Source organism: Oncorhynchus nerka, linkage group LG19, assembly GCF_034236695.1.
Source record: "Oncorhynchus nerka isolate Pitt River linkage group LG19, Oner_Uvic_2.0, whole genome shotgun sequence".
Taxonomy (NCBI): Eukaryota; Metazoa; Chordata; class Actinopteri; order Salmoniformes; family Salmonidae; genus Oncorhynchus; species Oncorhynchus nerka.
Window position 1 is genome coordinate 40499575 of NC_088414.1, and position 24711 is coordinate 40524285.

The following is a 24711-nucleotide window of genomic DNA, read 5'->3' on the forward strand; positions in this document are numbered from 1 at the left end:
GCATGTTGTGATTTTTTAACCATTCCTGAACCTGTGACCAGAGACAAGCTACATTGGGCAATACCAGAATAAATTATCTATTGATTCTGTCTCTTCGCAACTAAATCTACGGAGCTGAGATCGTTGTGTGCCCCATATATATAGCATTCTGTTGGTGGCAAGAATTGTATATAATAATTTAAATTGAAAAAACTCTATTTATGCCAGTTCCTTTCAGCCAATCTTTAATATATGGCAGGCAAACAAGTTCTCTACCTTCCCTCTTTTCCACTTGCCTCCTCCATTTCTGTGGTACAGCAAACAGTTGGTTGGTAAGTTTGGATTGAGCCGACATATTTACGATAACTGCATATGTGACATAACTCCTCCGTTTCTACACATAATATCATTAAAACATATAATACAATTTTTTTTATTCCATGAAGAATAATTTTTTATTAATTTATATTATATTATATTAATTAATATATTTGATTTTAACCATAACATTTGTTGTAATGTTTGTTCTGTCTTTTCTGGAGGATAAAACTGAAATTGTAAGCAGCTTTGTTTGTATGGCTTGTTTAAGAAAGGGCGAAACCTTAAACAAAATTTCATTTTCAATTAGTCGGAAATGAGAAGTTGTAATCTGTATAAAGGCAAAAAGGCAATTTTTAAATGAAGGATGAGTCTTTCTTTACTTTTTATGGCTGCAGGGGCAGTATTGAGTAGCTTGGATGAAAAGGTGCCCATTGTAAACGGCCAGCTCCTCAGTCTCAGTTGCTAATATAAGCATATTATTATTCGTATTGGATAGAAAACACTCTGAAGTTTCTAAAACTGTTTGAATTATGTCTGTGAGTATAACATACCTCATATTGCAGGCAAAAAACCTGAGAAATTCCACTTCCTGTTTGTATTTTTTCTGGGGGTGGCAGATTTTCAACCAAGCTCTCATTGAAATTACAGCGAGATATGGATGAGTTTTCACTTCCTACACCTTCCATTAGATGTCAACAGTCAATAACTTTGTCTGATTGATTCAGTACATCGTTTGACATGTTTCTACTGACTGTTACGGACATTTGGACATTTCGTCACGTTATAGTGGACGCGCTTTGTGACTTTGGAATTGTTTACCAAACGCGCTAATCAAAGTAGCTAATTGGACATAAATAACGGACATTTTCGAACAAATCAAGCATTTATTGTGGACCTGGGATTCCTAGGACTGCATTCTGATGAAGTTCATCAAAGGTAAGGAAACATTTATCATGTATTTTCTGATTTCTGTTGACTCCAACATGGCGGCTAATTTGGCTTCTGTTCTGAGCGCCGTCTCAGATGTTTGCATGGGTTGCTTTTTTCCGTAAACTTTTTTTGAAATCTGACACAGCGGTTGCATTAAGGAGAAGTATATCTATAATTCCATGTGTATAACTTGTATTATCCTCTACATGTATTTCTGTTGAAACGATGTGGCTATGCAAAATCACTTGATGTTTTTGGAACTAGTGAATCTAATAAGCCAATGTAAACTCAGATTCTTTGATATAAATATGAACTTTATCAAACAAAACATGCATGTATTGTGTAACATGAAGTCCTATGAGTGTCATCTGATGAAGATAATTCAAGGTTAGTGATTCATTTTATCTCTATTTCTGTTTTTTTGTGAATGCTATATTTCGCTGGAAAATGGCTGTGCTTATTGTGGTTTGGTGGAGACCTAACATAATCGTTTGTAGTGCTTTTGCTGAAAAGCACATTTGAAATCGGACACGTTGGTGGGATTAACAACGAGAATAGCTTTAAAATGGTATGAGACACATGTATGTTTGAGGAATGTTAATTATGAGATTTTGATGTTTTGAAAATGAAGCCCTACACTTTGGCTGTTGTCAAATCGCTCCCGTTAACGGGATTGCAGCCATAAGAAGTTAATGATCTACTGGAGAACCATTTGTGGTTTAAGTATAACTTGAGTGAAGCTTTTAGTGAGAGCTTTAAAGCTTTAATATTTAATCATTTTAGCCCCCCAAACTTATATTCATTATATAAATAGGCACGTTTAATTTGGTCTGGTTTAGCATTCCAAATTAAATTAAATATGTTTTGCTCATATCATTTAAAAACGAGTCATCTGGAGTAGGCTGTGCCATTAGTAGTAAGTTAGTAAACTAGGACAAAAGAGTTAATCAATGTGATTTTTCCATAAATAGACAAGTATTTACCTTTCCATGGTTGCAGAATCTTATCTATTTTTGCTAACTTTCAATTTAAATTAATTGTGGTAAGTTAATGTATATTTTTTGAGATGTGAATACCAAGTATGTCTACTTCACCATTCGCCCATTTTATTGGTAAACTACAAGGTAGTATAAACACTATATGTTTTTAATGATCCAATACGTAATATGGTACACTTGTCATAATTCGGTTTTAGTACAGAGAGGCTAGATAAGTGATCAAGATCTTCAATGAGACTGTGCAGGGATCCAGACTGCGGACTAGAGACTTCGGCATACATTGACACTTTTGTATTTATCACCTGGATTTCTAACTCCTTGATGTTCTTGTTGGATCAAATTTTAATAGCTAGTATTTCAATGGCCATAATAAATAGATATGGAGACAACGGACAGCCTTGTTTTACTCCTCTTAAAAACTCAATACTTTCTGAGAAGTTACCATTATTTACTATTTTACATCTGGGGTTGCTGTACATAACTTTAACCCATTGTGTAAGTGATTCACCAAAATTAAAGTAATCGAGGCATTTGTATATAAATTCTAGTTGTACTCAAACGACTTTTTCAAAATCTGCTATGAAGACTAGGCCTGGTTACTTCGATGTTTCATAATGTTCAATTATTTCAAGTAATTGTCGTATATTATCTCCAACGTGCTTGCTACTTTGTAGTTAACATTTTAATTGAGAACGTTTTTGAGACAGTATTTCCATCTTCCAGAATACTGTTTTCATTAACGTCATCGCTAACGGCTAAAGAAAGTTGCAGATCCCAGCAGCGCACACACACAGACAGGGGCATTCTTGTTGCCTCTTCGGAAAATTGCAGGAAATATGAAATCACTCATGCATTCTGTTCACGTCTTATGATAAACTTGGACAAATTAATACATGTTTAATACATTTAGTTGATTCCCTAATAAGGTCAATACATTTATTTATATTGTTGAATTCCATTTTAATGCCTGGATTCCGTGAGGGTCCTAGTGATCATGTCTGTGGTACAGCAACACTGGAATGGAAACCTAGGAAATCCTTTGGTTTACTTGTCCTGAACGTATAAGCACGTTGCTTTATGTAGGAATGGTAAAGGCATATAGAAGATTGACTTTATTCAGTCGGTTTGACACTTTCTATAAACTAGTCAACACTTGCTGTTCAGTAGTCAATCAACACACAGTAAATAGCCTACAACGCTCCACGACTCTGCGTCCAGCCCCCCCCCCCCCCAAAAAAAAACCGCAAAAGAAAATAAATGAATGTGTCAGAAAACAATAATTCGGGCTAAGTGGTGGATTTAGAATCATCACATTACACGAGAAAATTGCAAATTCACCAGCATCATGCTCTCTCCCTCCTCCAGAAATCCGACTGCAACCAAAGATCTGTATATCTTATAATGATGAGATGCTCATGTCTCCGCCCTTAATAATAATAGCCCACAGAAACACACGGGGCTTATTTTGGACAGAGTATAACCTCTCCCTTCGCCTCTTCCTCTCTGCTGGGTTTCCCTGTCACCGCTCACTTTGAGACTGACAGGTGCTATCAAAAGATCCCCTAGGAGACGGACATAGTTCATCCGAGCGGGAGAAGACTCGACGGACTAGGGAATTGAATCTTTTAAATGAAAAGTAGCCTAGTTAATATGAAGTGGAAGATGTAACCGGTTGAAAATGAGTCTGTAACCGGCTGACTAGCCGACAGCTGGCACTAATGTAAAACACTTGTAAGCGTGTGTGTGTGTGTGTGTGTGTGTGTGTGTGTGTGTGTGTGTGTGTGTACGTGTGTACATGTGGCCAGTCAGGCTGTGACCCCACAGTGGAATGTTGTGACTCATTGGGACAAAAACATTTTGTGAATTAAGCCAACTGTCATTACTGACACACACATATACACACACACACACACACACACATACATACTAACACACACAAAACTACTAACCCACACTAACCTTCATTTCAAACTAAACAACCTATCTTCAACTCTCTCTGTCTCTCTCTCTCTCTGTTTCTGTCTCTCTCTCTCTCTCTGTGTATCTATCTCTCTATGAGTCTCTCTCTGTTTCTGTCTCTCTCTCTCTCTCTCTCTCTCTCTCTCTCTCTCTCTCTGTGTGTGTGTATCTATCTCTCTCTGAGTCTCTCTCTCTCTCTCTGTGTATCTATCTCTCTCTCGCTCTGTGTATCTGTCTCTCTCCGAGTCTCTCTCTCTCTCTGTGTGTTTCTGTCTCTCTCTCGCTCTGTGTATCTGTCTCTCTCTGAGTCTCTCTCAATTCTCAATTCAAGGGCTTTATTGGCATGGGAAACATGTGTTAACATTGCCAAAGCAAGTGAGGTAGATAATATATAAAGTGAATATATAAAGTGAAATAAACATTAAAAATGAACAGTAAACATTACACATACAGGAGTTTCAAAACAATAAAGACATTACAAATGTCATATTATATACATACAGTGTTTTAACAATGTACAAATGGTTAAAGGACACAAGATAAAATAAATAAGCATAAATATGGGTTGTATTTACAATGGTGTGTGTTCTTCACTGGTTGCCCTTTTCTCGTGGCAACAGGTCACAAATCTTGCTGCTGTGATGGCACACTGTGGAATTTCACCCAGTAGATATGGGAGTTTATCAAAATGTGATTTGTTTTCAAATTCTTTGTGGATCTGTGTAATCTGAGGGAAATATGTCTCTCTAATATGGTCATACATTGGGCAGGAGGTTAGGAAGTGCAGCTCAGTTTCCACCTCATTTTGTGGGCAGTGAGCACATAGCCTGTCTTCTCTTGAGAGCCATGTCTGCCTACGGCGGCCTTTCTCAATAGCAAGGCTATGCTCACTGAGTCTGTACATAGTCAAAGATTTCCTTAATTTTGGGTCAGTCACAGTGGTCAGGTATTCTGCCGCTGTGTACTCTCTGTGTAGAGCCAAATAGCATTCTAGTTTGCTCAGTTTTTTTGTTCATTCCTTCCAATGTGTCAAGTAATTATCTTTTTGTTTTCTCATGATTTGGTTGGGTCTAATTGTGCTGCTGTCCTGGGGCTCTGTAGGGTGTGTTTGTGTTTGTGAACAGAGCCGGACCCCAGACCTCACAACCATAAAGGGCAATGGGCTCTATGACTGATTCAAGTATTTTTAGCCAAATCCTAATTGGTATGTTGAAATTTATGTTCCTTTTGATGGCATAGAATGCCCTTCTTGCTTTGTCTCTCAGATCGTTCACAGCTTTGTGGAAGTTACCTGTGGCGCTGATGTTTAGGCCAAGGTATGTATAGTTTTTGTGTGCTCTAGGGCAACAGTGTCTAGATGGAATTTGTATTTGTGGTCCTGGTGACTGGACCTTTTTTGGAACACCATTATTTTGGTCTTACTGAGATTTACTGTCAGGGCCCAGGTCTGACAGAATCTGTGCAGAAGATCTAGGTGCTGCTGTAGGCCCTCCTTGGTTGATGACAGAAGCACCAGATCATCAGCAAACAGCAGACATTTGACTTCGGATTCTAGTAGGGTGAGGCCGGGTGCTGCAGACTTTTCTAGTGCCTGCGCCAATTTGTTGATATATATGTTGAAGAGGGTGGGGCTTAAGCTGCATCCCAGTCTCACCCCACGACCCTGTGTGAAGAAATGTGTGTTTTTTGCCAATTTTAACCGCACACTTGTTGTTTGTGGATACGGATTGTATAATGTTGCATGTTTTTCCTCCAACACATCTTTCCATCAATTTGTATAGCAGACCCTCAGGCCATATTGAGTCGAAGGCTTTTTTGAAATCAACAAAGCATGAGAAGACTTTGCCTTTGTTTTGGTTGGTTTGGTTGTTGATTAGGGTGTGCAGGGTGAATCTGTTGTACGGTAATTTGGTAAAAAGCCCATTTGACATTTGCTCAGTGCATTGTTTTCATTGAGGAAATGTACGAGTCTGCTGTTAATGATAATGCAGAGGATTTTCCCAAGGTTACTGTTCACGCATATTCCACGGTAGTTATTGGGGCCAAATTTGTCTCCACTTTTGTGGATTGGGGTTATCAGTCCTTGGTTCCAAATATTGGGGAAGATGCCAGAGCTAAGGATGATGTTAAAGAGTTTTAGTATAGCCAATTGGAATTTGTTGTCTGTATATTTGATCATTTCATTGAGGATACCATCAACACCACAGGCCTTTTTGGGTTGGAGGGTTTTTATTTTGTCCTGTAACTCATTCAATGTAATTGGAGAATCCAGTGGGTTCTGGTAGTCTTTAATAGTTGATTCTAAGATCTGTATTTGATCTTGTATATATTTTTGCTCTATATTCTTTGTTATAGAGCCAAAAAGATTGGAGAAGTGGTTTACCCATACATCTCCATTTTGGATAGATAATTCTTTGTGTTGTTGTTTGTTTAGTGTTTTTCAATTTTCCCAGAAGTGGTTAGAGTCTATGGATTCTTCAATTACATTGAGCTGATTTCTGACATGCTGTTCCTTCTTTTTCCGTAGTGTATTTCTGTATTGTTTTAGTGATTCACCATAGTGAAGGCGTAGACTCAGGTTTTCCGGGTCTCTATGTTTTTGGTTGGACAGGTTTCTCAATTTCTTTCTTAGATTTTTGCATTCTTCATCAAACCATTTGTCATTGTTGTTCATTTTCTTCGGTTTTCTATTTGAGATTTTTTAGATTTGATAGGGAAGCTGAGAGGTCAAATATACTGTTGAGATTTTCTACTGCCAAGTTTACACCTTCACTATTACAGTGGAACGTTTTACCCAGGAAATTGTCTAAAAGGGATTGAATTTGTTGTTGCCTAATTGTTTTTTGGTAGGTTTCCAAACTGCATTCCTTCCATCTATAGCATTTCTTAATGTTACTCAGTTCCTTTGGCTTTGATGCCTCATGATTGAGTATTGCTCTGTTTAAGTAGACTGTGATTTTGCTGTGGTCTTATAGGGGTGTCAGTAGGCTGACTGTGAATGCTCTGAGAGACTCTGGGTTGAGGTCAGTGATAAAGTAGTCTACAGTACTACTGCCAAGAGATGAGCTATAGGTGTACCTACCATAGGAGTCCCCTCGATGCCTACCATTGACTATGTACATACCCAGCGTGTGACAGAGCTGCAGGAGTTGTGACCCGTTTTTGTTGGTTATGTTGTCATAGTTGTGCCTAGGGGGGCATATGTGGGAGGGAATGCTGTCACCTCTCTCTCTCTCTCTCTCTCTCTCTGTGTTTCTGTCTCTCTCTCTCTGTGTGTATCTGTCTCTCTCTGAGTCTCTCTCTGTGTCTCTGTCTCTCTCTGTCTCTCTCTCTGTGTCTCTCTCTGTCCCTCTCTGTCTCTCTCTCTCTGTCTCCCTCTCTCTGTCACTGTCTCGCTCTCTCTGTTTCTCTCTCTCTCACTCTGTCTGTGTCTCGCTCTCTCTGTCTGTCCAAGGAACAAGCAGACTTCATGGTGCCAAAGAAGGCGAGAGGCGTGGCCCTCCCCTCAGGACAAATTACAAATGCAAATTACACACACTCCTGCTCCTGTTCCCCAGGTTTCATCTCGTAGCTGATTGGTCGATGCCAACGCCAAACAGCCAATCATGGTGGGTCGTTGTGTTTGAATGTGGGTGGAAGTTAAGAATGTACGGTCCCTGTCAGATAGAGGGAGGCAGTAATCCATCTATAATGTAATTTCATCATGTAGTCTATTGTTGTTTTGTCTGAGTGAGAGTGCCAGTGACAATACGAAAGGGTTGTTGATGTTACTGTGTAGATTAAACAAGCACTCTCATTAAATAAAGAAAAAACTATTAAGTGGTTTGACCAGAAGTGAGAGACACAGAGATGGGAAGTAGTGAGAGAAGAGACAGAGTGGTTTGACCAGAAGTGGCATGGGAAACATATGTCTGTCTATATCTCTCTGTCTGCCTCTATCTCTCTGTTATCTCTGTCTGTCTATATCTCTGTCTATCTCTCTGGATATTATGGACATGACATTATGGACATGACATTATGGACAGGACATTATGGACAGGACATTATGGACAGGATATTATGGACAGGATATTAGGGGCAGGAAATTATGGACAGGACATTATGGACAGGACATTATGGACAGGATATTATGGACAGGATATTAGGGGCAGGACATTATGGACAGGACATTATGGACATGACATTATGGACAGGATATTAGGGGCAGGATATTATGGACAGGACATTGTTTGTTGTTGTGTTCACTTAATGTCACTGGATTAAACATCTGTTGGATGTAGTTTTAGGCCTCTAGTTTAACTAACCTAACACAGTGGTAATTCTAAGCACAATGCAGTAGTGCTATAGGTTCAGGGGTGTGCCTGAACTATTTCAGCTATTTTCACTTTCACCGTTATCGGCGCATCTGCTGGTGTTGGCGCGAGAGGGCTGGGTATTTAATGAATCAACAAGTTGTGTCGAGGCATGGCTCCTCACTGGCCAATCAGGACGTGATCCATGGCCCCTCACTGGGTCAATCAGAACGTGATCCATGGCCCCTCACTGGGCCAATCAGAACGTGATCCATGGCCCCTCACTGGGCCAATCAGAACGTGATCCATGGCCCCTCACTGGGCCAATCAGAACGTGATCCATGGCCCCTCACTGGGCCAATCAGAACGTGATCCATGGCCCCTCACTGGGCCAATCAGAACGTGATCCATGGCCCCTCACTGGGCCAATCAGAACGTGATCCATGGCCCCTCACTAGGCCAATCAGAATGTGATCCATGGCCCCTCACTGGCCAATCAGAACGTGATCCATGGCCCCTCACTGGGCCAATCAGAACGTGATCCATGGCCCCTCACTGGCCAATCAGAATGTGATCCATGGCCCCTCACTGGCCAATCAGAACGTGATCCATGGCCCCTCACTGGGCCAATCAGAATGTGATCCATGGCCCCTCACTGGGCCAATCAGAACGTAATCCATGGCCCCTCACTGGGCCAATCAGAACGTGATCCATGGCCCCTCACTGGGCCAATCAGAACGTGATCCATGGCCCCTCACTGGGCCAATCAGAACGTGATCCATGGCCCCTCACTGGGCCAATCAGAACGTGATCCATGGCCCCTCACTGGCCAATCAGAACGTGATCCATGGCCCTTCACTGGGCCAATCAGAACATGATCCATGGCCCCTCACTGGGCCAATCAGAACGCGTGATCCATGGCCCCTCACTGGGCCAATCAGAACGTGATCCATGGCCCCTCACTGGGCCAATCAGAACGTGATCCATGGCCCCTCACTGGCCAATCAGAACGTGATCCATGGCCCTTCACTGGGCCAATCAGAACATGATCCATGGCCCCTCACTGGGCCAATCAGAATGTGATCCATGGCCCCTCACTGGGCCAATCAGAACGTGATCCATGGCCCCTCACTGGGCCAATCAGAACGTGATCCATGGCCCCTCACTGGGCCAATCAGAACGTGATCCATGGCCCCTCACTGGGCCAATCAGAATGTGATCCATGGCCCCTCACTGGGCCAATCAGAACGTGATCCATGGCCCCTCACTGGGCCAATCAGAACGTGATCCATGGCCCCTCACTGGGACAATCTGGACGTGATCCATGGCCCCTCACTGGGCCAATCAGAACGTGATCCATGGCCCCTCACTGGGCCAATCAGAACGTGATCCATGGCCCCTCACTGGGCCAATCAGAACGTGATCCATGGCCCCTCACTGGGCCAATCAGAACGTGATCCATGGCCCCTCACTGGGACAATCTGGACGTGATCCATGGCGGAATATGTGGTTGCTTTAAATGGTGTATTTACGGTCTTTTATGTATTACCTTGGAACCTCAACTTCAATTCCAATGTTAGTCCACTTTAGTTCGTTAAATGGCTTCCAGAAACAAACTAACAAAATGTAGACCTATCTGTGCTAAATACGTTAACTTGAACCCATTTGCAGTCCACATTGTTCTAAGTAATTCAATAGCATTCACACTGATATAGAGGCTAGGCCTACTGTAAATTATATTATGGTTGAGCATGGACATGCCAAACATAGTCAATAAGCAAGATCAGATTCATTACTTTAAGCCCTAAAAATAGAACAAATAATTATAGTCTAATTCTAAACAAAACTAAAAAACAATTTGTTTTAAATAGGGTATGTCACAATTACAGGCACCATCATTTCCCCCCGTGGACATATAATATTACAACAATGAAGACTATGGAGGGTTTTTACACACATCCACACTTTAAACAGTAGCTGGACAAAGATCCTATATAAAGAGAAAGAGAGAATGTCCACAGTTATAGTGCTCCCCAATAGTTCTGTGTTTTATCAACCTAATCAGATCATATTCAAACATCTCCAGAAGTTGCATTACGAGCTCGCCACGGTTGTTGTCAACATAAAACCAGGAAGGTGAATCATTCTAAAAAGTTTGGTTGTAATAAAATTAAACAAATATCACAACTTATTTTTTTAACAACAATAAATACTAGAGATGCGCGATATATCGGTAAACATATCGGAATCGGACGATATTATCAAAAAAATGCCAACATCGGCCTGATATCGAGTTGAACGGCGATGTGTAAAACCGATGTCAAAGCTGAGGTACATAACTGTATAACGTAGGTAGATGAGGTACATACCTGTATAACGTAGGTAGATGAGGTACATACCTGTATAACGTAGGTAGATGAGGTACATACCTGTATAACGTAGGTAGATGAGGTACGTACCTGTATAATGTAGGTAGATGAGGTACATACCTGTATAACGTAGGTAGATGAGGTACATACCTGTATAACGTAGGTAGATGAGGTACATACCTGTATAACGTAGGTAGATGAGGTACATACCTGTATAACGTAGGTAGATGAGGTACATACCTGTATAACGTAGGTAGATGATGTACATACCTGTATAACGTAGGTAGATGAGGTACATACCTGTATAACGTAGGTAGATGAGGTACATACCTGTATAACGTAGGTAGATGAGGTACATACCTGTATAACGTAGGTAGATGAGGTACATACCTGTATAACGTAGGTAGATGAGGTACATACCTGTATAACGTAGGTAGATGAGGTACATACCTGTGTAACGTAGGTAGATGAGGTACATACCTGTGTAACGTAGGTAGATGAGGTACATACCTGTATAACGTAGGTAGATGAGGTACATACCTGTATAACGTAGGTAGATGATGTACATACCTGTATAACGTAGGTAGATGAGGTACATAACTGTATAACGTAGGTAGATGAGGTACATACCTGTATAACGTAGGTAGATGATGTACATACCTGTATAACGTAGGTAGATGAGGTACAAGTTCTACACCTGTTGTATTCAGCATTTTACTGTAAGTTCTACACCTGTTGTATTCAGCATTTCCCTGTAAGTGTTACACCTGTTGTATTCAGCATTTCCCTGTAAGTTCTACACCTGTTGTATTTGGCGCATATGACACATAAAATTAGATTAGATTTGATCTTAACGAGGGGGGGCCTCCTCCCCTCCATCCCTGACTATTTAACCTTACTAAACCTGTCACCTTACTCGTTATTAACACTGACTATTTAACCTTACTAAGCCTGTCACCTTACTCGTTATTAACACTGACTATTTAACCTTACTAAGCCTGTCACCTTACTCGTTATTAACACTGACTATATAACCTTACTAAACCTGTCACCTTACTCGTTATTAACACTGACTATATAACCTTACTAAGCCTGTCACCTTACTCGTTATTAACACTGACTATTTAACCTTACTAAACCTGTCACCTTACTCGTTATTAACACTGACTATTTAACCTTACTAAACCTGTCACTGGGCCAGAACAACCACAAGGAATGTGTCATCAGCACTGTGGTGACTGATGTTATAATCATTAAATGTCCTCCCTCTCTCTTGTCCTTCCTTCTCTTTCTCGCGCTCTCTCTCTCTTTCTCTCTCTCTCTCTTGTCCTTCTCCTCCTCTCTCTCTCTCTTGTCCTTCCTCCTCTCTCTCTCTCTCTCTTGTCCTTCCTCCTCTCTCTCTCTCCTCCTCTCTCTCTCTTTCTTGTCCTTCTCCTCCTCTCTCTCTCTCTCTCTCTCTCTCTCTCTCTCTGTTTGTATTGGAGTCGTCCACATTCACCTCAGCGATTACATATATCAGTGTTTCTTAATCCTGGTCCTGCACATTTTGTTTTTTGTCCTAGCACTACACACCTGATTCCACTAATCAGAGGCTTGATTATGTGCTAAGGAGAAGGAGGGGGAAGAGGAGAAGGAGGAAGAGGAAGAGGAGGGGGAAGAGGAGAAAGAAGAGGCCGGGGAAGAGGTAGAAGAGGAGGAGGGGGAAGAGGAGAAAAGGAGGAAGAGGAGGAGCAGGAAGATGAATAAGAGGAGGAGCGGGAATATGAATAAGAGGAGGAGCGGGAAGATGAATAAGAGGAGGAGGGGGAAGAGGAGAAAAGGAGGAAGAGGAGGAGCAGGAAGATGAATAAGAGGAGGAGCGGAAATATGAATAAGAGGAGGAGCAGGAAGATTAATAAGAGGAGGAGCGGGAAGAGGAGAAAGAGGGGGAGCCGAGGAAGGGGAGGAAGAAAAAGACGAGGAGGAGGAAGAAGAGGAGGACAAGGGGGAGGAGGCAGAAGAGATTGAGAAATAGGAGGATGGGAAGTAGGATGAGGCAGAAGAGGAGGAGAAGGAGGTGGTGCAGGAGGAAGAGGAGGAGGATGAGAAGGAGGTGGTGCAGGAGGAAGAGGAGGAGGATGAGAAGGAGGTGGTGCAGGAGGAGGAGGTGGTGTAGGAGGAGGAGGTGGTGCAGGAGGAGGAGAAGGAGGAGGACTGACTGGTTTGGCTGACTGACTGGTATGGCTGACAGACTGGTTTGGCTGACGGAATGGTATGGCTGACTGACATGTATGGCTGTCAGACTGGTATGGCTGACTGACTGGTATGGCTGACTGACTGGTTTGGCTGACTGACTGGTATGGCTGACTGACTGGTATGGCTGACTGACTAGTTTGGCTGACTGACTGGTATGGCTGACAGACTGGTTTGGCTGACTGACTGTTATGGCTGACTGACTGGTATGGCTGACTGACTGGTATGGGGCTGACTGACTGGTATGACTGACAGACTGGTTTGGCTGACTGACTGGTATGGCTGACAGACTGGTTTGGCTGACTGACTGTTATGGCTGACTGACTGGTTTGGCTGACTGACTGGTTTGGCTGACTGACTGGTATGGCTGACTGACTGGTATGGGGCTGACTGACTGGTATGGCTGACAGACTGGTATGACTGACAAACTGGTTTGGCTGACTGACTGGTATGGGGCTAACAGACTGGTATGGCTGACAGACTGGTATGGCTGACAGACTGGTATGGCTGACAGACTGGTATGGCTGACTGACTGGTTTGGCTGACAGAATGGTATGGCTGACTGACATGTATGGCTGACTGACTGGTATGGGGCTGACTGACTGGTATGGCTGACAGACTGGTATGGCTGACAGACTGGTATGGATGACTGACTGGTATGGCTGACAGACTGGTTTGGCTGACTGACTGGTATGGCTGACAGACTGGTTTGGCTGACTGACTGGTTTGGCTGACTGACTGGTATGGCTGACAGACTGGTATGGGGCTGACTGACTGGTATGGCTGACAGACTGGTATGGTTGACTGACTGGTTTGGCTGACAGACTGGTATGGCAGACGGAATGTTATGGCTGACTGACTGGTATGGGGCTGACTGACTGGTATGGCTGACAGACTGGTATGGGGCTGACTGACTGGTATGGCTGACTGACTGGTATGGCTGACAGACTGGTATGGCTGACGGAATGGTATGGCTGACGGAATGGTATGGCTGACTGACTGGTATGGATGACTGACTGGTATGGATGACTGACTGGTATGGCTGACAGACTGGTTTGGCTGACAGACTGGTATGGCTGACTGACTGCAGCGGGACATCTTTGTCCCCCTCTGCAAGAAGAGCCCAGTTGGCCCAGTTAGCCCAGTTTGACCAGTTAGACCGGTTAGCCTCTGCAACGGTGCCCTCTGCTGTTCACTGGAGAAAAGCTTTCACTCAGGATTTTTAAATCAACAATACTATACTACTGATTGCATTGAATTTGTTAAGTGTAGTATGTGTATGCGTGGTGCATGGTGAGTGTGTGTACTTTGAGTTGGCGTGAACACACAAACACAGATACATCATTTAGTTATGTAATAAAACACAGTGCGTTCGGAAAGTCCTCAGACCCCTTGACTTCTTCCACATTTAAGTTACAGCTTTACTCTACAATCCACATCAATCTACACACAATACCCCATAATGACAAGGCAAAATGTATAAAACATGTTTTAAAAAAACAACAGAAATACCTTATTTACACAACTATTCAGACCTTTTGCTATGAGACTCGAAATTAAGCTCAGGTGCATCCTGTTTCCATTGATCATCCTTGAGATGTTCCTACAACTTGATTGGAGTCTAACTGTGGTAAATTCAATTGAGTTTACATGATTTGGAAAGGCACACACCTGTTTATATAAGGTCCTACAGTTGACAGGGCATATCAGAGCAAAAACCAAGCCATGAGGTTGAAGGAATTGTCAGTAGAGCTCTGAGACAGGATTGTGACGAGGCACAGATCTGAGGAAGGGTACCAAAACATTTCTGCAGCATTGACGGTCCCCAAGAACACAGTGGCCTCCATTATTCTTAAATGGAAGAAGTTTGGAACCACCAAGACTCTTCCTAGCAATCAGAGGAGAAGGGCCTTGATCAAGGAGGTGACCAAGAACCCGATGGTCACTCTGACAGAGCTCCAGAGTTCCTATGTGGAGATGGGAGAACCTTCCAGAAGGACAACCATCTCTGCAGCACTCCACCAATCAGGCCTTTATGGTAGAGTGGTCAGACGGAAGTCACTCCTCAGTAAAAGGCACATGACAGCCCACTTGGAGTTTGCCAAAAGGCACCTAAAGACTCTCAGACCATGAAAAACAAGATTCTCTGGTCTGATGAAACCAAGATTGAACTCTTTGGCCTGAATGCCAAGCGTCACGTCTGGAGGAAACCTGACACCATCCCTACGGTAAAGCATGGTGGTGGCAGGTTGGATTATTATATATATATACCATTATTTAACTAGGCAAGTTAAAATGACAGCTTACCCCGACCAAAACCTAACCCGGACGACACTAGGCCAATTGTGCGCCGCCATATGGGACTCCCAATCACGGCCGGTTATGATACGGCCTGGAATCAAACCAGGGTCTGTAGTGACACCTCTAGCAGTGAGATGCGGTGCCTTAGACCACAGCGCCACTTGGGAAACCTAATAAATGAGAAGGATCTCGAATAAATAGGCCTACAATAATAATAATGATATACAATAATTATTATTATTATTTTATTATAAATACGAAAAATTACATCCTGGCATTTGGCCACGCCCACATTCTTCTCATCTATGTAAACTACAATATTACAAATATGTGGCTGGCAGACAGACAAGTAAATGAACAAGGTATTGTTTGCAATAAACTATGTTTAGGCCAATCATAGAAAGGATGTAGCCAGCTACATTTCCTAATATTTCGCTTTAAAGTTAATCTTGCGTTTTACCAGAGAAAAATAGGCTGGCGACACTGACAAAAGCACCAGAGGAAAGAAACTACCCCGTTCGTGAATTCTCATCTGAGTTTAGAAGTACAACTAAAGCACAAAATGTGTCTGACGCCGGGAAGAAATAAAAATACGAATCATTTTAGATATCATTTTAGATAACGGGCCCGGGACACCACACAGACACGGACTGCAGACATGCTGCTGGAGAGACTCTCGTTCACATTCACTTATGAAATGACATTCGGTAGCGTCTACCTTATATGTATAACTTTATGAGCTTGTCTATGCAATTAGTTTATTTTAGCATATTTAGCTAGCAGCCTCCATTTAAATTCGCTATTACTTGTGCTCATTTTGTTAGCATTCTGGTAATAGACGCCCGATGTTTTTTTTGTTGCTTTTTGGCACCCACTTGTGTACTACACCAGTAATATTATAGGGGTGAGAGGACAGTATGGCGATATGATACTCTGGATACCTCCTAACATGATGTACCCTGCCGCCCAAGTTATTTTTTACTCATTGTGTATTTTTTCCTTGTGTTATTATTTTTCTATTATTTCTTTCTCTCTGTGTTGTTAGGAAGGGCTGTCACGATCGTCGTCAGGGTGGAAATGACCGGACCAAGGTGCAGCTTGGTGAGCGTACATTTTCCTTTATTAAAAGTGTCGCCAACAAACCAAGAAACACCAAAAACGACCATGACGCTTACTAGGGCTATACAGGCCACTAACACAGACAACTACCCACAACTAAGGTGGCAAAACAGGCTGCCTAAGTATGATTCCCAATCAGAGACAACGATAGACAGCTGATTCTGATTGGGAACCACAATCGGCCAAACACACAGAAATACAAAACATAGAATGCCCACCCCACATCACACCCTGACCAAACCAAATAGAGAAATAAAACGTCTCTCTAAGGTCAGGGTGTGACAAGGGCCTATAAGTAAGCATTTCACTGTTAGTCTACACCTGTTGTTTACGAAGCACATGACAAATAGAATGTGAATTGATTATACCCACTCATAGTAGCCATGTATTAATCTAACAGTACATTTATTGTCCCAAAAAAAAGAAGTTGCAGTTGAAGCCTACCGTCCAATGAGGTCTATGGACTCACAATGGCCAATGAGCATTTCGCTCGTTCTGTATCTCAAAGCCATATCAGTTATATTTTTTAAATAGTTGCTATTGAGCTCATAATTGAGAGTTGAGAACAAAACATTATACCTACAGAAAGCTGAGGACATCCTAGTTCCATCTGTTACAACAGGATAGCAGTGATTTCCCAGCAATTGGATTTTAAAATGTAATTCAATCAGAACACTATTCATTCTCCCCAAGCATTTTTTTTCCACGGGAAAGGAGCGAGAGAGTGTCTCACAGCAGCAAGGCCCAGAGAAACAGGGACAGAGCAAACACTTTCATTACACTAATCATGGGGATAATGTACTTTACTGTTTGACCAAATCAGTCTGGAGCCCTGCCTTGTTGGCTTTTCACTATAGGAATAGTCTTTAACTCTTGTTTGACTTCAATGAAAAAGGACTGCATCTTCACAATCTACAGTAGCCAAGGCTCCTCTCTCTCTAGCCTCCTGTAAAGTAAGGCATCACAATACAAAACTGTCTGTATGAGGCAGTAATGAGAAGTAGAGTTTCAGTGAGTGTATTGCTGCCAACCCAGATGGCTGAGAGCTGCTATAAAATAAACATCAGACCCTTTCCCTTTCCACTCACAGGCCCTGTCATCCCCTATACGGGTTGAAAATGGCAGATTTTGACATTGACAAGCACCTAAATCGGAATGCAGTGACTGAACAGTATGCATTAAAAAAAAGATACCGATAACCGATATTTAACATTTTGGCAGCCTTTTAAGCATTCTATTAGACTTAAATCGTTAACACACACACATGGATGCAGCGGTCTAAGGCACTGCATCTCAGTGCAAGAGGCGTAACTACAGTCCCCGCCCTTGCTGTCTCTGCCTGGCCGGTTCCCCTCTCTCCACTGGGATTCTCTGCCTCTAACCCTATTACAGGGGCTGAGTCACTGGCTTTCTGGTGCTCTTCCATGCCGTCCCTAGGAGGGGTGCGTCACTTGAGTGGGTTGAGTCACCGACGTGGTCTTCCTGTCTGGGTTGGCGCCCCCCTCTGGTTGTGCCGTGGCAGAGATCTTTATGGGCTATACTCAGCCTTGTCTCAGGATGGTAAGTTGGTGGTTGAAGATTTCCCTCTAGTGGTGTGGGGGCTGTGCATTGGCAAAGTGGGTGGGGTTATATCCTGTCTGTTTGGCCCTGTCTGGGGGTATCATCGGATGGGGCCACAGTGTCTCAGTAAAACTGAGTAAAACATAATCAAAACCTTTTTCTTTCACTTACTTGCTGTGCTGTTTCGTTGTTAATTTGTTCAGTCGTTTCATTCTCAACCAGGATTTATATGGAACGCCGTTTGGGTCTTTCTGTGTCAAATAAGCTTGTTGACCAATCAGGACCTGAATATGACTGCACGTCACATAATAATTCAATTGTGTATTGAACACTATTCCCGAGGAAAAACAATACTGCGTGGATGCTTCGGAGTCTGATAACTCTGAGGAGGACGTTAGGAAAAAATATATTGGGTATGATTCCACCAACTGTAACCTTCTGCATCACTTTTAAAGAAGTACTTTTATTTTGAAGGCAAACCACACATTTCACTATTGTGCCAAATCCTTATTGTGGCTAGCTTCACAACACATAACTCAGTCAGGTCGAGACTCACTAGCCAGATGAAGCTAGCTGGCTGCTTATAACGTTAGCTTTGGGCAACAGGGTTAAGTAGCTGGCTAGCTATTTATCTTCATGAACTGAAGTTCAATTTCAATAGGCAAACAGCAAGTGGCTACCTAGCTAACACTTAGTCACAAGAATTCCTAAATCATTGCTAAGAATAATGAAAAGGCTGGTTGTATTGGTGCTAGCTAGGTACTAAGCTAAAGCTAGCTACCCCAGAAGTTGCGGTGGAACAAGTAATGCTTTATTACCAAAGCGGTATTGTAAGCACATCGTTCGTGCCCGGTGTTTGTATCTTTTTTTGACACGCAAAGACCCAAACGGCGTTCCATAGTATGTCGTGAAGCTAATAGCAGTGACGCTATTACTGTGTAACTCCGGTAGGGCAACATCTGAAAAATAGCGCACTTGGTAACGTTAGTGTGTACCGGTGCTCAACCAGTCGAGAAAGCCAACATCACCCATGACAGAAAACGGTTGATTGTCAAGGGCAATGAATTCCATTATCTTGGCATTAATGGTAGGAGAGTGTTAGAGATAAAGAGAGAGAGAGGGAGAAGTGGCAGCTGCTGCTAGTGTGTCATGTGTAATGGTTCAGATTACAGCTGTTCAAATGGAACATCAACAGTGTAGACTGAATAAGAACAGAACAAGTTCCATCTTAGAATATAACCTGTTCATCCCATTCTACCGTCTCCATAACGACCACATAGTTTTAGGAAGTATGGATGGGACCTGACAGTTACATAAAGCCTTCTAAAGCCTTCTATTATCAGAGCAGATGATCTGCTCACACAGCATCAGCTAAAAACAGACATCACGTCATATCACCATTAGGAACTGATGTACCGATGATCCATGTAGCAGAGTACCTTCTACGCTGACGCACACAGGAACTAAGATAGGACGTTTTGATGCATTGGTTAAGTTATTTTCTGGGGCAGGTGGCAGCACAAAGACACACTGTTTGTCTTTTGTGTCGGACCCCAGGAAGAGAATATCTGTCGTCATAAAATTAAAAACGGACTGGTATATTTTTTTGATTTCTATGAACACCCGACAATCGATCCCATGACCCTGGCGTTGGCTAGCGTCATGCTCTTTACCGACTGAACCACACAGCAGCATATTGACCTGGCTTTGGCCACATCATAGCTTTCACCAGAATGGCCTGTCTGTAGAACTAGACCTACTGCAGGCTGAAGTGAATAGATGATGTACTGCTGTACATTACACTACTGTGTTATGTGCTGATTGGGTATTGCTACGGTGCTGTAAAGGCTGCGTTTACACAGGCAGCCCAATTGTGATATTTTTTTTCTCTCACTTTTGACCAATCAGATCAGCTCGTTTGACCATAATTGTGGAAAAAGATCAGAATTGGACTCCGTATGTAAACACGGGCATAGTGTGATCGTGTTATTGATTAGTGTGTACTAGGACAAGATTGAGCCCCTCTGACAGCAGTATGGTTACACAACGGCTGGCGAATGCTAACAAGCAGACAGGCAGACAGCACAGTATGTAAGCAGCATCAATATGACATACACTAATGCTTCTTTGGGGTTCTATATAGAACCTATTGGTTCTTTGGACGAGATTAAAGAACCATTTACTAAAAAAAGGTTTTATATATATATATATATTTACCCATTGAAGGCAAAGAAACTAGAGGGTTCTATTCCTACCCCAGAGTGTAATGGTAATCCAGTCACATCATTTTTAATTTATTTATTTATTCACCTTTATTTAACCAGGTAGGCTAGTTGAGAACAAGTTCTCATTTACAACTGCGACCTGGCCAAGATAAAGCAAAGCAGTTCGACACATACAACAACACAGAGTTACTCATGGAATAAACAAACATAGTCAATAATACAGTAGAAAAATCTATATACAGCATGTGTAAATGAGGGAGGATAAGAGAGGTAAGGCAATAAATAGGCCATGGTGGCGAAGTAATTACAATATAGCAATTAAACACTGGAATGGTAGATGTGCAGAAGATGAATGTACAAGTAGAGATACTGGGGTGCAAATGAGCAAGATAAATAAATAAATACAGTTTGGGAATGAGGTAGATTGGAGATGACAGCTAACATTTCCTTTTCATTTGTTTCAGTTCTTTTCCACATTTATATCCATATGAATGATGTTGCATGATTTGGCCCGGTAAGAAGAATGGCTAGCTGGTAAGAAGAATGGCTATCTGGTAAGAAGAATGGCTGGCTGGTAAGAAGAATGGCTAGCTGGTAAGAAGAATGGCTAGCTGGTAAGACGAATGGCTAGCTGGTAAGAAGAATGGCTGGCTGGTAAGAAGAATGGCTGGCTGGTAAGAAGAATGGCTAGCTGGTAAGAAGAATGGCTAGCTGGTAAGAAGAATGGCTGGCTGGTAAGAAGAATGGCTGGCTGGTAAGAAGAATGGCTAGCTGGTAAGAAGAATGGCTAGCTGGTAAGAAGAATGGCTAGCTGGTAAGAAGAATGGCTGGCTGACGTCAGACACCATTAGCTCTCTATGGTAAGCGGAAGATCTAATTCATATTTTGCAACATTGTTGCAGAGGTCTGAGTGGCAAACAGCAAGGTTCATACAAACCTGTTGCAAACTAAATGCTAGCAAGAGGAAATAATGGGTTTAATAAAAACATACAGCCTTTAAAACACATTTTAAAATGGGGAGGGGGGGGGGGGTTCTATATAGAACCTTTTGGATAATTGAATAAAACTGCCAATCCATTCCAGCATGATGACGCAAAAGGTCAGTGGTAGAAGCGACATGCAAGCAGTCTACCAATAAGTACGTTATTTTTCAATGTGTTAAGGTAAGCGAAGTTGATTATTTAATTCAAATATATAAAGCCAAAGTCGTATGATAAATTATAGGCTAGATAAATAAAGTTGTAAAAGTTATTCGAATTTAGAGCACGTTTGTAAGCCAGCTAGCTAGCTAGCTAACTTAGTTGGCTAAACATAAAAAAAGATAGGCTACTTTAATTCACCACTTTACAAGCTAGCCATACAAATAAACATACTTTTTTTATTATGGGATATGCCAAATAGTGCTACAGATCCAGCCTGACATCGGAAATGACCTAATTGTTTATTTTATTTCGCTATTACAGTGTGTAGTCAATTGAGGGGATTGTGTTTCATGAAGCCATTAGAAGACTGTTGCTGACTGAGAGGAGGTATACATTATTTATTATAAACGATGTACAGTGCAATCGGAAACTATTCAGACCCCTTCCATTTTCCCACATGTTGTTACTTTACAGGTATTTATTTTCCTCATCAATCTACACACAATACCCTATAATGACAAAGCGAAAACAGTTTTTACATTTTTTTTGCTAATTTATTACAAATAAAAAAACAGAAATAACTTATTTATATAAGTATTCAGACCCTTTGCTATGAGACTCAAAATTGAGCTCAGGTGCATCCTGTTTCCATTAATCCTCTTTGAGATGTTTCTACCACTTGATTGGAGTACAACTGTGGTAAATTCAATTGATTGGACATTATTTGGAAAGGCACACACGCCTGTCTATATATGGTCCTACAGTTGACAGTGCACATCAGAGCAAAAACCAAGCCATGAGGTCGAAGGAATTGTCCATAGTGCTCCGAGACAGGATTTTACAGAGGCACAGTTGTGGGGAAGGGTACCAAAAAATGTCTGAAGCATTGAAGGTCCCCAAGAACAAAGTGGCCTCCATCATTCTTCAATGGAATGAGAACCTTCCAGAAGGACAACCATCTCTGCAGAACTCCACCAATCAGGCCTTTGTTGTAGAGTGGCCAGACGGAAGTAAAAAAACACATGGCAGCCGGCTTGGAGTTTACCAAAAGGCACCTAAAGGACTCTCAGACCATGAGAAACAACATTTTCTGGTCTGATGAAACCAATATTGAACTCTTTAGCCTGAATACCAAGCGTCCTGTCTGGAGGAAACCTGGCACCATCCCTACGGTGAAGCATGGTGGTGGCAGCATCATGCTGTGTGGATGTTTTTCAGCGGCAGGGACTGTGAGACTAGTCAGGATCAAGGGAAAGATGAATGGAGCAGAGAGATCCTTGATGAAAACTTCCTCCAGAGGGCTGAGGACCTCAGACTGGGGCGAAGGTTAATCTTTCAACAGGACAATGACCCTAAGCACACAGCCAAGGCAATGCAGGAGCAGCTTTGGGACAAGTCTCTAAATATCCTTGAGTGGCCCAGCCGGACTTGAACCCAATCTAACATCTCTAGAGAGACCTGAAATAACTGTGCAGCGATGCTCCCCATCCAACCTGACAGAGCTTGAGAGGATCTTCAGAGAAGAATGGGAGAAACTCCCCAAATACAGGTGTGCCGAGGTTGTAGCGTCATACCCAAGAAGACTCAAGGCTGTAATCACTGCCAAAGGTGTTTCAACAAAGTACTGAGTAAAGGGTCTGAATACTTATGTAAATGTAATATTTCAGTTTTTCTTTTGATTTTATACACTTGCAAAAATGCTGAAGTTGAACGGAGCAGAACACAGATTTTTGTTGTTCACTATAAATAATGGAAAAACTATACTGTAGTGTATGGTATGGAATGGTATGGAATGGAATGGTATGGAATGGTATGGTATGGTATGGAATGGTATGGAATGGTATGGTATGGTATGGAATGGTATGGTATGGAATGGTATGGAATGGTATGGAACGGAATGGTATGGTATGGTATGGAATGGAATGGTATGGAATTGGTATGGTATGGAATGGTATGGTATGGAATGGTATGGTATGGAATGGTATGGAATGGTATGGTATGGTATGGAATGGAATGGTATGGAATGGAATGGTATGGAATGGTATGGTATGGAATGGTATGGAATGGTATGGTATGGAATGGTATGGAATGGAATGGTATGGAATGGTATGGTATGGAATGGTATGGTATGGAATGGTATGGAATGGTATTGTATGGAATGGTATGGAATGGTATTGTATGGAATGGTATGGTATGGAATGGTATGGAATGGTATGGTATGGAATGGTATGGAATGGTATGGTATGGAATGGTATTGCATTGTATTGTATTGTATTGAATGGTATGGTATGGTATGGTAGTGTATTGTATTGTATTGAATGGTATGGTATTGTATTGTATTGAATGGTATGGTATGGTAGTGTATTGTATTGTATTGAATGGTATGGTATTGTATTGTATTGAATGGTATGGTATTGTATTGTATTGAATGGAATGGTATGGTAGTGTATTGTATTGTATTGTACTGTATTGAATGGTATGGTAGTGTATTGTATTGTATTGAATGGAATGGTATGGTATGGTATGGTGTTGTATTGTATTGTATTGTATTGAATGGTATGGTATTGAATGGTATGGTATGGTATTGTATTGTATTGTATTGTATTGTATTGTATTGTATTGTACTGCAAATAAGTCAGCCAGAGTTGGCATGGGCCATCATTCAAACAAAGAGATGCCTCTCTGGCCACCAGTGCACATTTCCAAACTATGTTTGCATACAATGACAATAAATTCTAAAAACTATACTGGTGTTCTTTTGTTATTTCATCCATTATTAAATGTTTTATTAAATTATGGTCTTAGCACAAAATATTACTATTTTAATAGTAGTAGCAATAATTAAAAAATGGCACCTCTAGGGTTCTATATAGAACTTTTAGGGGTTCCATATATGAAGCAAGCAATAGAAGCCTTTTTGGTTCTATAAGGAACCTTTTTTTCTAAGAGTGTAGCAACCAGAATTATGTTTATATACTGTACATCACCGAGCAACCATAATGAGTGCGTGGGTAGGCTGGCCTACTATCGCCCATCTACCCAGCCTGTAGCACAGTGTAACAGCGACAAAGAGAGAGAGAGAGGGGGGAGGAAAGCATCACAAAGGCTGTGTGTGTGTGTGTGTGTGTGTGTGTGTGTGTGTGTGTTTGTGTGTGTGTGTGTGTGTGTGTGTGTCTGTGGTTTGGTTTTACTATCCTTGTAGGAACCAGAAGTACTCACAAGGATAGTAAAACAAAGAAACAATTTTTTTTTAGGTTTAGTCGTTAGGTTTATGGCTAGGGTTA

The 24711-nt window shown here is 41.8% G+C and overlaps 1 long non-coding RNA gene across 1 annotated transcript; it reads left to right on the plus strand.

Annotated features, from left to right (window-relative positions):
• Positions 1-19517: 19517 nt before the first annotated feature.
• LOC135562501 (uncharacterized) lies at positions 19518-24172 on the plus strand. The gene is made up of 2 exons (XR_010460028.1): positions 19518-20151; positions 20750-24172. It is a non-coding gene; the product is annotated as an uncharacterized LOC135562501 (long non-coding RNA).
• The last annotated feature ends 539 nt before the right edge of the window (positions 24173-24711 follow it).